Source organism: Delphinapterus leucas, chromosome 11, assembly GCF_059928025.1.
Source record: "Delphinapterus leucas isolate spDelLeu-1000000601 "Yukka" chromosome 11, BTC_Dleu_Yukka2, whole genome shotgun sequence".
In the NCBI taxonomy this organism is placed as follows: Eukaryota; Metazoa; Chordata; class Mammalia; order Artiodactyla; family Monodontidae; genus Delphinapterus; species Delphinapterus leucas.
In genome coordinates, this window is record NC_143139.1 from 77582940 (window position 1) to 77594632 (window position 11693).

Sequence of the window (11693 nt, forward strand, 5' to 3'; positions counted from 1 at the left end):
AGTATCTAAAATCAGAGAAATTAAATAACTTTCCCAGGCCTGCAAGCAAATAAGAAGCTGACTGGCTTCAAAGTCTTCATGCTTGACTACTACACTGTATTGCCTCAGAACTTACAGAAAAAACTTCACCTTGCAATAAACACATGTATGTACGCATCACACAAATTACCTGTTCTAAGGCACATCTTTCAACATCTCTAAAATTGGGATATTACCAACCCTCAATAGGGTCTACAATTATAATTGACACCTATATTGATACATAAATGATACCTATAATTATAACTGAAACATAACTGGTACATAAAACAATGGTATGTCTTTGAAGTATAGTAAAATAAATCTCAGAGGCACTTGCAGTTGTTCCTGCCCATAGGAAGGTGTTCGTAAAATCAGAAATCCTTTTCTTTTTTAAGAAAAGTGATGAAATAAATACAAATTTCTGTGAATGAAAGTTCATTCACTCTTTTAACTAATTTCTTGAGTTTGGTGATCAAAGTAGCAAAAACTCTGGAATCAGATGGACCTGTGTCAAATTCTGCCCAAACTATTTCCAAGTTATGTGACCTTGAATAAGGTAACCTAATCTCTCTAAACCTCAGTCAAATGAAGATGTTAACAGTAACTCACAGAGTTATCATGAGGATTCAATGTAATAATTCACTGAAGGGACCAGCACAATGTTTGGCACATTTGATAAATATTATCCACTATTATCACTATTAGTTTAAAAAAGTCTGTTACATGCCTCCATTGTGTCACACAGAGGTCTAAGGTTTGGTAATGACCTTAAAACAATGAAATAAGGAAAAGATTTTGCTCTCATAACGCTTATATATATCCTAGGAGAAAAGGACACAATTATTATTGTATTTACTATGTGACCAGCACCAGGCAAATCACTTTGAGTTAAAAGGTGAGTTAAGATGACTTGCCTCTCCTTGAGTGATTTACAGTGTAGTAACCTAGTTAACTAATATTTAAAATCTAATTGTAGAAAGCCTCTTTGAAAGTAGTTATGTCCCTAACAAGGTAATTAAGACATTTCTATTTGAGGTCTAGTAAGAGATTCAAACTAGATAATCCAAAAATATTTGTTGAATCGGATTGGGATGCATATCTCTTCTTTCTAGTTCTCTGTGAGTTGGGAAACCAAATGGGGCCTTCTCCCAGACAGTTTTTTAAAAACCAGTTTTCCTTTAAAACTCTTACTATAGAATCACAGGAAATTTAAAAACATTAAATAAATAGCATTCACCTTGCAATTACACATTCAGATGTTTCACTCATTGCCACATGTATTATCCTCACATATTAACTAAGTTGTCCTTTATCACTACAGTAATGATCTTCTATGATAACGATGTGCTGAGTCACCAAAAAATTCAATCCACCACATAAGGTGAGTTAGGCCCCAGTGATAATTCTTCGTGATATTTTACCCACCTCTAACAAACTTCACATTTATATAAGATGAGAACAAGAGGAAGTGAGATGGTTTCGTGGCTCATTTTCTTTATATCAGATGAGAACTAGAGAAACCATGGTGGTTTCATGACTCTTATCTCATGGCTCAGGAAAAAGTAGCTGAGCCAGCAGCAATCTAAGACCATGTTCCACTTAAGTGATATTCCTGGTCTCAGTTTTCTTATTTGGAAATACAGGAATTGAAAGAGTTTTTTTCTTTAAGTATTTTTTGCAAATATGTAAGTAACATATATACTGATTTCTGAATATTTGGAAAAAACAGAAAAATATAAAAACAACCTATAATATCACCCAGAGAGAGCCAAATATTAACATTTTGACATATTTCTCTCTAGAAAGAGGAAAAGACAGGTGAGCACATATATATACAAATTAGGAATGGGATATGACCAAATGCATAGGTGAAATCAACAGACTACTTATTACTTTATGAAAGTAAATAAAAACAAGATATGAATGAATCTCAGGAAAATATAAATTACATTAATTGACTCAAGAATAGTAGAAAACCTGAATAGATCTATAACTATGAAGAAAACTGAAAACACTTGCAGAACCATACTTCCACGAGGTAGGTACCATTACAACCCCCATTTTATAGAATGAAGGGGCTACATGTCAAAGAATTAGCAGAGCTGGGACTTGTCAGTGGTTTCCATGATCGCAATCACCATACTCTAAGTAGGTCTGGACCCCAATGAGAAAAGACTCATCCTATGGTAGGCAAGTTATTTAACAATCAGTAACCCAGCACCTTCTCTGTGCATTGTTCTGGGTGCCAGGGATGCAAATATGAATAAGTATGCCATGGTCCCTGTGTTCAAGAAGCTTCTGTTTGACTCAAGACAGACAAAGAATTATACAGACTATATTGCAACATGTTAATTGCTATAACGGAGGTAGAAAAAAGAAGCATTGCCAGATCCCAGAGGAAGGAGTGATGCCGTGGGGGACAGGGAAGGGATCATACTGAATGTACCATTTGGGCTGGCTCTGGAAAGGTCAGCAGAGAAGGGAGAGAAAGGCATTCCATGAAGAGGGATGTGCTGAGGCAAAACGCTATAGATAATCGATACATTGATGTGTCATTAAATCTCTCTTTAAAAACAGTGCAAAGAGACATTATGCTGCTTTTGACAGAAGGCAGCAGTTGTCAGCAGCATCTTTTCCTTCTTCCATCATGACAAAAACTGCTGTTAGTTCACATTAAAATGGTAGTGATATTTGGCAGAAATCTACTGTATTCTTCCTTAATGAGTTGTCAGAGATTCTGCCATGCCATTTGTCTTCTAAACAAGTTATTATGAAGGCTGTCAGTAAAGAGTAAAGATGAGGATAAGCAATATATTCACCAGTCAGCAGGGGGTTGAGAATCTGTTCAGTCAGAATCAGCAGGGGGCTGTGGGAAAATGTCTGTTCTTTAAGCAAGCCTATGAAGGACTACCGTTCAAAAGAGAGGGTAGGTTTGTAAGAAGCTAAGAAAGTCTTCCTCTAATTTAAACTCCCAGGAGCTTTCTGTGGGCACTCTATCTGCTTACGGGCAGAGAATGAAATAAAGAATAGCAGACATTCGGATATAAGAGTGATCTTAATTTTGACCACTCACCAAAACCTAATTTGGAGACTGACAGATGAATCTGATACTATACAGAAGGTCATGTGTATGGGTAATTAAGTGGACAATCACATATGTCAAAATAATTCACACTCAGTCTGCAGTATAGAAATTTCGCTCTTACTTAGGCTATTAATTACGTGCGGAATTAAGGATTAAGATTGATTGTGTGTGTTTGTTTTCCCTGAGTTTCTTACACTTTGGATTAGAAGTGCTAAGGAGCAAAGTTAGGAGAAAGATCCTGGCTCTGAGGCTTATTCCTTGTGGGACTTTGTGCAAATTATTTAGCAACTCTAGCTAATAATAACTGCTTAACAGAATTGCTGTAAGGATTAAATGAGATAATGTATGTAAAGTGTAGGCACATAAGTGCTCAATAAATGGCAGTCATAATGATGCTGCTGCTGGCTTAAATATTATTATTATACAGATCCAAGAACAGTCTAGGATTTCCTCCAAGCATAATAAGTTCCTGTAAGGAGAAGAAAATTTTTATTGTCTAAATAATTATGGATAAGTAAATTATATTATGAATAAAAATATTTTCTGCTGATAAATTTAATATTTTGTCAGTAATAAAATCTAATTTGTTATCTATGATTGGATAGAAACAGAATCAGTTTCAGTTCCCTTTCTTAAATTATTACATTTCTGATTGCTCTATTATACGTTGAGAATCAAGATACAGATGTTAACAGCATCACTGCAAAATCTCACTTTACAGTGTATGGCTTTAAAAGAATTATATTTTACTGCCTAACATTCTCAACATACATGGAAAACTGAAAGATTTAAGCTATGAGACACTTACTGAAAAGCTATTCTGTCTTTGGGAGGATGAAGGGTTAATCTCCTGTAAGTGAAGCCATAGTTACAACTCAAGGGATATTCTTTATTTTACTCTTCAGTTCATTCCAGCTATTAATTTAAACTATCAGAGAATAATAGTATATTAAAGGTGGAAAAGTCCTTAAGATGATCTATTTCAATCCCTTAATTTGACTAATGCAAAACTAAGGCCTACAGAAGTCAAGGGACTTCACGAAATATCAATGGGACCAAGGGTAATATTAAAAATTTTTTTGTTTTCAGAATTGCAGCAGCTATAAATAATATAACCTGATAATTGCTAGAAGTAAATAATAGAACTAACTTGGTATGGAATAAATCTGACTTTTGAAATCTTAACTGGTTCTCACACCTGGGGTTAAATATCAGCTATTTGGGACACTGCGAATAATATTAGGTGCTTCATTTCTACAGCTCCTTGAGTAACAGCCCACTACATTTCTACAACACATGGACATGTTCTTCAGTGCCTTAGAAGTTAAAGTGCTAGGGCTTCCCTGGTGGCGCAGTGGTTGAGAGTCTGTCTGCTGCCGATCCAGAGGACACGCGTTCGAGGACACGGGTTCGTGCCCCGGTCCAGGAAGATCCCACATGCCGCGGAGCGGCTGGGCCCATGAGCCGTGGCCGTTGAGTCTGCGCGTCCGGAGCCTGTGCTCCGCAACGGGAGAGGCCACAGCAGTGAGAGACCTGCGTACCGCAAAAAACAAAACAAAACAAAGAAGAAGTTAAAGTGCTACTCAAAGTCCATCATTTTAGACATTGGATAGAAAAGGATATAGAATCATATTTGGCTTTGGGAAATTTCACAGTTCTTGGGATATATTAATATATCACTCAAATATTTGTCTATATTGTCTTGTTCACTGTAACTCTACTATATATTGGCTAACAAGATCAAACAAAATAATTTTTTAACAAAGGATATTCTTTGTGTTTGAGAATAACACAGAATGGCTATTTTCCTGTAAGCCAGTTGATGTCACTCTATAAAATAGGCAGTAATTGTGATAAAAAACTAAAATAGACTTCTTAACCTTACACTTCAACAATTTTTCACTCATGCATGTTCAGTCATGCATGTAAAGCTGTCATTTCCAATCTAGACTATTTCTGATTAGTCTTAGCTATTCTGAAGCAATGCCAATCAGAGTGATTATGTTATCACTCTTGTGGCAATTAAATGCTCTATTTGTTTACTACTGAAAGCATGACTGATCTGATACATAGTCAAGTTACAAATAGTTCTGTGTCTGATATTAATGAATGCCCATAATGCATTTTTCCAAAGTTATTTCTTCACAGTTAAAATGACACAATTTACAATGAAAATTTTTCCTCTTTAAATCAGTGGTTCTCAACTAGTGGCAACTTTGCCTCCTGGGGACATTTGGCAACGTCTAGGGACATTTTTGATTGTCAAGACTCAGGGGGAGGAGGGATGCTACTGGCATCTAATGGGTAGAGGCCAGGGATGCTACTAAACATCCTGCAATATATAGGACAGACACCCCCCTTCAACCCCAACAAAGACTTATTTGATCCAGAATGTCAGTAGTGAAAAAGTTCTGGAGATTGATGGTGGTGATGGTTGTACAGCAATGTGACTGTACTTAGTGCCAATAAACTATACACTTAAAAATAGTTAACGTGGTAAATTTTATGTTATGTATATTTTACCACAATAAAAAGAAATCAGTAGTGCTGAGACTGAGAGCTTTAAATCACTGAGAGTCCTTTTGTAAGGAATGTATTTCAGTACTTCTAGGAAGGCTAAAAGACTCTGCATCTGGTAAAGTGACATGAATAAAGCAAACAACTTTACTTTCTTCTATTAAATCGTATTTTGTTCTCTCTTGACTTGCTTCCAAGTTTCTTTCATCCACTAGTGAATGATTCCAAACAATTAGTTTCCTCACCAACATGCATACTGCTGCAACAAAAATGAAAACAGAAACTATAATTAGGGTTTTTGTTTGTTTGTTTTTGCTTAGGCTAGTTTGACTTAGGTTTCAGTTACATGCAACCAAAAGTCTTGACAAATATAATGGGCAGCAAAGAAACTTTGACACAGAAACACAGAAAATAAGAAAATTTGACACATGGGCTGTATGGAGAAGAAAGAACAAAACAATGTGAAGCAACATGCTCCAAAAAACACTAAAGATAGAAGTGAAGATTTATTTTCTTTTTCTGGTGTTAGTCACAAAGGCAGCTAAATGCAGGCGTCCACTCAATAGTGTCCCATTAAGCAAGTTTATCAAGTGTAGGCTCCAGCCTCAACCTATGCTTCTTCAAATCTACCTTCCCACTACTTTAAATATCTTCCCTGTGTTCAGAGTTGAACCCGGTAGTAATTAGTCATTTCACTTTATACTATTTCAGCTCTGCAAATATTTTATCAGTATTCCCTCTTCCCCAATTTAGTCAATGGTAATTAAAACATTTCTTATTGGGACAATACATATTATTAATAGCTCTTGCTGAAGCTGGATTAGAGTATATCAGCAAAGCCATAGCCCTTCAAAAGTTTTGATATTAACACAAATGAAAATGAAGCTCTAAAACTGAAACACAACAATTAGAATCAAAAGTTTTCTCACCTATAACATAGCCAGATCATAAAAATAAATATCTTACGCAACTTTTACTAAAATTACTCTTAGTTCCATAACAGCACATTAGAAAAAAGATGCTGATAATCTGTCAAAATAAGAATTTTAGTCATATATGTAGAGAAATTCTTGTCACAAAATTTTAATTGACGAAAGAGATGGGGAGAAGAAAATATAGGGAAATATTTTAGTGACTTTGGGTAAAGAAAAAAAGTAAACCAAATGAAAAACAGAAACTATAAAGAAAATGATTAGTGAACTGAAAACATTAAAATCAAAATTTTCTGTGTGGCAGAAGATACCATAGGCAAAATCAAAGTTCAGGCGACAGTCTGGGACAGTGTTTCTCAGAAGCACATAGTCACCACCTGGGGAGCTTTTAAAAGTACTGATTCATAGGTCCCATTCCCAGAGATTCTGATTTTATGTGGATGAAGATACAGCTGAGGTGCCTAGAGTTTTAAAAGCTCCCCAAGTGACTAAAATCTACAGCCAAGATGAAGAAAGTTGCAATGCATATAACCTATAAGGTATTTTTAACCAGAATTATAAAAGAATCTTATACGTCAATGAGAAGAAGTCAAAGAACCAATGTAAAATTGGACAAGGGATTTAAACAGGCAAATAATGAAAGAGAAAACTCAGATCAGTAAACGTACAAAAGACGCTCAGTTTTCTAGTAGTCGGGGAAATCCAAATTGATACGAGATGCCTGTTCACACTAAGCAGGCTGGCAAAATTACAAGGGTTTGTAATGCTGGGAAGCAACGAGAACTCTCAAACAGTGCTGGTAGGAGTGTAAATGGGTACAACCCTGTGATCGTTAATTTGATGTGTCATCTTGGCTAGGTTATGGTGTCTGGTTGCTTGGTCAGACAGCAGTCCAGATGTTGCTATGAAGGTATATTTTTCGATGTGATTAACCTTTAAATCAGTAGAGCTTGAGTAAAGCAGATTGCCCTCCATGATGTGGGTGGGCTTCACCCAATCAGTTGAAGGACTTAAGAGCAAAGACTGAGGTTTCTTGAAAAAAGCAATTCTGCCCCAAGACCGCCCTGCCTAAATTTTCAGTTGCTGAGCTGCCCTGCAGATTTCAGGCTCAAGCCTGTAACATCAACTCTTACCTGAATCTCTAGCCTGCTGGCCTGCCCCACAAATTTTGGACTTGTCTGCCCTCACAATCTTGTGAGCCAATTCAGTAAAATCTGTCTGTCTCTGTCTGTCTCTCTCTCCATGTTATACGTATATGATATAATCTGTGTGTGTGTGTGTCTGTGTTTTTGTGTGTCTTGTGTCCGTGCGTGTATACACAGAACCTCCTGATCCTGTTTCTCTGAAGAACCCTAAATAATACAAATTCACTTTGAAGAACAGTTTGGCAATTTCTGGAAAAGCTGAAGTTGAACAAGTTCTAGAAAAGCTAAAGATGGGCGTGGTCAATTTCAGATCTAGGTACGCAGCCTGCAGTCCCTCTCAAAGGGGCAGTACTGGCATTGTGGTCGGGAGCTGTAAAATGAGATGAAGGGGTGGAACTTCTCTACGTTAAAGAGTGTGGGGTGGCGTGGGAGACAAATATGGCAAAATGTTAGAATGTGCTAAATCAGAGATGGAGTGTGTTTCATGTTGCCACGTTATTTTCTGCACTTTGTATGTTTGACATAGTCTGAAACTTTAATAAAAACAATTTTAAAGCAACTTCTGTTAAGCATGATGGCAATGGAAGTGGCCCTGACTGGTAGGCCAAATGCATTTAATCAAGCTCCAAGTAGAAAAGACAGTCTCAGCAGAGAGTAGGGATGGATGAGGAAAGGGTTGAAGGAGAAAGCAAATAACTCAAGGACCCCAAAACTTTCAGAAGTCCCTTCGCGCACAGAACTTCCTTTGGTTTCAAAGATGGTTCATTCATTGTTAACCGGCAAAGGAGAGCATACACATTTGGCAGATTAAATGAGATCCACAGACATCACTGATCATCTTGACCTTCATTTCTTAGTTAAGGCAGTGTTTGCCCAGTTTCTCTGCTGTAAAGGTACTATTTTCTCTTTTCCTAGAAGTTTTTGAGGATCATCTTGGAAAATATGATAAAATAAATGGTTAACTTGCTGTAATATCAGTAGAACCCTTTGATGATTATTGCAACTGGGATTTATGAGAAGCTGGGAGAAGACGGCACACACCAAGGAAAAACTATAAGGATTTGAGTAGGACCGAGGTAGGAAAAAATAAAAGATGTTGCTTAGTCCCTTGTAGTTCACTATTTTTCTACTCTGCCTTCCTTTCCTTGCCTTGAAAGTGTTTTTTCTTCTTCCTTTTGTTAACTGGGTCCAGTTAGTTCCACATGGGCAGGAACCAAGCCTCTATTTGTTAATCTTTGTATCCCCAGAGCCTGTAATAGAGTCAGTGATAAATAGATGCTTACTGAAGGAAAGGAACGAAAGGGGAGAGAAGAAAAGGGAAGAGAAAAGATGGGAATAAAAGAGGAAATAACTGACCATAACAGATTATCAATGTATTCTTTAATATTTATTTTATGTTCCATACACAATTAATTTATTATAGGTGGAAGCAAAAGAAAAAAGAAAAAAAAAAGCCACATACCATTGGCAAGGTTTTCCTTCTCTGAAAGCATCAACCTAAATTAAGACTAGAAAGAGCAGCGATACCTTATGCTTAACAAATGTAGCATCTTCAGCGGAGCTCCCTGTTTGGGAGAAGAGAAACAAGCATTAAGACTGCAGTTTCAAGGCTTTATTGCTTTCCTCACCTATACTTATACTGTAGTATGCCTGTGGCATCATCTAGATCAGAGCTGAGTCTGGTCATCATTTTCTTCCATGTGTTCATTCATTCACTCAATATAGGCAAAGTGAAACACTGCCTTGGGTGTTATCCAATTGAGTGACGGGCTAGGGCCAAACACTGCAGGCAGGGATCTGCAGGCAGAAGGGTCAGCAGCCTGTTTGGCATCCCATGGACAGATATGTGTGGGCTTGGCATGGCTAGATACTTCAAGGGTTGTGCTCCAGAAAAGCAAACTTGCCTGCCCCCTCCTTGTGAGAACAGCCTTGCATGTAGAGGAAAACTGGTCTTCGAGCTTGGTTGCCAGCTGCTCAGGGTTGTTCCATACCAGTGCTGGGAACACTAGTGGCCTAGCAGTGCTAGCACCTGGAACCCTTGCAGAGAGAGGGCAAGGAGCCACCAAGCCCAGCAGGCTTACTACCAGGCAACCCAGAGGCAGCCACAGGGATGGCCCAGCAGACACTTTTGTTTGTCTCACCACACTCAGTCCTCATTTAGCAGTAACCAAACACTGAATTTTTGTTTACCTTGCACTTAAGGAACTTATAGTAGGATGTCAAATACATGTACACGAATACCACAATACAGAACGATCTATAATATGTACTGTGTGAGTAGTCCAATTATTACGAATAGAGGAGTTTTTATGCCTTCTCATATTTTTGGCCTCAGGTTAAATATCACCTCCTCAGAAAAGCCTTCTCTGACTTCCAGAAGGCTTTGCTGAATTGCTGATTGCTTTTGAAATTTTCATTACATGCAAGATTCACTGCAGTCATTTTGCCACAGCTGTTTTCCTCCAAGGATTTATGGGTTCAGCTCAGTTGATTATCAATTTTGCGTGCATTTCATCTGAGGATGCCTAGCACTGTTTGAGGGTAAACTTTCCATCAGAAAGCTTTTGCTGTCTTCTCTATTTTTGTAAACTGGAGCTTTGCCTCTACCCTGGCCACTCACTGACAGTGAAACCATTGCAGGGAACATTCTGAACAACCTGTTTTAAATATTTAGCAATTTTTGGTATATTCGTCATTTGGCAGACTGGTCTTTAGACAAATTTAGGCAAAATAGAACTTCCTTATCTGAGTTGGTTTCACTTTCCACCATACCGTTTCTCTATCTCCCCGCCCAGTTCACTTCCTTTCAGCACATAATAGTTGTAATTATTTCTTTGCTTTCTGGTTGAGTTTCTCCCACAGATTGTTCCTTCCTTTTGGAACAGTTGCATCCACAGCCCCTAGAATAATGATCAGCACGTTGTGACACAATATATATTTGCTGAATAAATGAATGAAAGTTTCAAGAAGGAAAGGATCTCTTTTAATTATTAACTAATTTAGTCATCCCAAACCTCAGGAGGTAGAGACTACCGTTGGCCCCACTATACAAATGAAGAACTCAAAGTCAGAAGGCCCATGAAGGAACTTGAACTTGAGCAGTGCCTATTCCAGAGTCCACACACTTTGCACTAAACTACCTCTGGTAGCACAGAGGCACCCATGTTACAGAAAGACTTGTACAGAGATACATGGACATAAAGGAAAGAAATATACATACATAAATAGAATATTCCTAGATTGATATTTAATATAGTAACAAATCAAGAAACAACTTAAATCCCAACAATTAGGTTATATCTATATATATGATAAATATTATGCAGCCATTAAAAATATTGACACTGAAACATTCCTAAGAAAGAGAAATTATTTTTACTATAATGTTAAGTAAAACAGGATAAAAATTTATATATTATTCCAACTATATCAAAATACATACACTTATACATAGAGAAAAGAGATGATAACAAAATTTAACAGTAGTTATTTCAGCATTGGAATTATAGTTGATAAATACCCCGGGACAATGAAAGGTGATAATGAAGCTGGATAACATATTGATATACAGCCTAAAATAGAATGAGTGTAAACAGATGGCATATAAGAGGTTAGGTAAAATTGTAAAAAGTAACCTAATTGTTAGAGTAGAATTTCTGAGGGTGACAGAGACCACTCTGTTCACGTTGCCTTTTTCCTCCTGTGCACTGACAAAGCACACTTCCCAGCCTCCATTGGACTTAGGTGAGGTCATGTGACTGTGTTCTAGCCAACAGAATGTGGAAAATGATGTGCATTGCATTAGGGGACAAAATGTAACAGCAACAAATGAGTTAATGAACAAAATCTTTTTTTCTCTAAAACAGAGGGTAGCTGGTGTTAAAACAGGATAGATGGTGTAGAACCATGTGACAGAATAACTAATGGCCTGGGGAAGTTTAAGAGAAGTCTTCAGACCTAAAGTGCCCATTTGAATTGGATCATGGAGATAAG